A 1,563-nucleotide genomic window follows, 5' to 3' on the forward strand; every position below is an offset into this window, starting at 1 on the left:
TAAAAGATAATAACAAATGCTCTATTGTTTGTATCACTGAAGTTCCTGAAGGAGAAAAGAATGTGTGGTACTAAAAAAGTATTGACTGGAAACTGCAAGCACGAGAAAACTGAATATTTAAACTTCTGAACAAAGAATCATACTTTTGTTTTTACTCTCTGGTGCACAGGGTGCCTGGCTCTCACAGGGTGCCATGGGATACCCACAATGGCCTAATGGACTTTAATTAGCTTGGACGCTGAACTGGACCCGGCTGCACCATGGAATGAAAGCTCTGAACACTGACCTTGCTTTTGGCTCAACTGGAACCCCAGCTGCACCTTTTCCAGAGCTGGCTTAAGGGGCAGGAGACTTTGGAACCTGAGAAAGACAACTTCTACCACACTTCATCCTCGCATAGGGACTTCTGACAATTATTTCAGTGGTACCCTAAGAACCTCACCCTCACAAGTGATGGGGAAATATGATTCTCCGGTAACATCTTCAGGACTCACAGAAGACTCAAAACTTGGTGGCCCTTATCTCTAGGAAAGGAGACAAACCAAGTTTAAATCAGCAGAATTTTCCTAAAACATGTTTAATACATTCAACTCCAGATCCTCTCTTTTGTTCTTTACAGTTAGACAACTATCTATTCCCATGCCAACAGAACTCGGGGGTTTTTGTGTGTTTTTTTTGTTGTTGTTGTTTTGTTTTTGTTTTTGTTTTTACTGAAAATGGAATACAAAAGGTCTCCAAACTAGGAAAACCAAGCACAATGATTTCAGTAAACAGGGCTACAAAGTAAAAATCTCCACACTAGATTTTGATACCTAAGCTTTCTTCCCTCATTCAGCTCCCAGATTTCTGGTAGCCAAGATTCTGTTCTACAGATAATAATAAGTCTGACTAGTCCATGGAACATCACCTGGAGCTGCTAAAATCTAAGTTTCCCCAACAAAAAAGAGTACACAGGTCACTGTACTATGAAGTCCAGTTAGCCAAGCACCACTCTCTTACGCAAAAATTTTAATCACTAATTTTGGTGTTGCAATTGTGCCAATAAACAGCAGATACCTATGTTTAGCTAGTGGGATGGAAAGAGGAAGGTAGCAAGAATATAAGTAGGAGAGCACTTCCTGTGTGTATCAGGAAAACTAAATTCCTCAAAATGAAAGTTAGAGAGTGAGAGAATGATACACATAAAATGGAATATATAAAACAGGGAAGAAGTCTCTGAGCAGTAAGAGCATACTAGAGTTAGGCTTTTAGAATATTTAGGCTTGAAAGACAGGTTAGAAAATTGCATTTTAAAATTTTTGTTCAAGAAGTGTTATTGGAAATGGTAGTGCGTGATATGGCCATAGCCATGGGTAAACTTGAATTATTAGGGAAGGAGGAAACTATGCTTGCAGTTAATGAGGTCATATTGCAAGTGACAGATATTTATCTTAAGCAAAACCAAACTATATTAAGCAAAATATAGTCACCATTACCTCATAACTGCCCATGAGTAAAACTAATATCCAGGAATTGTCCCAAAAATGTTATTAAACTCAGATACACTCTCTTTCTTTGATTTGC

The sequence above is a fragment of the Myotis davidii genome, unplaced genomic scaffold (genome assembly GCF_000327345.1).
Source record: "Myotis davidii unplaced genomic scaffold, ASM32734v1 scaffold576, whole genome shotgun sequence".
Classification (NCBI taxonomy): domain Eukaryota; kingdom Metazoa; phylum Chordata; class Mammalia; order Chiroptera; family Vespertilionidae; genus Myotis; species Myotis davidii.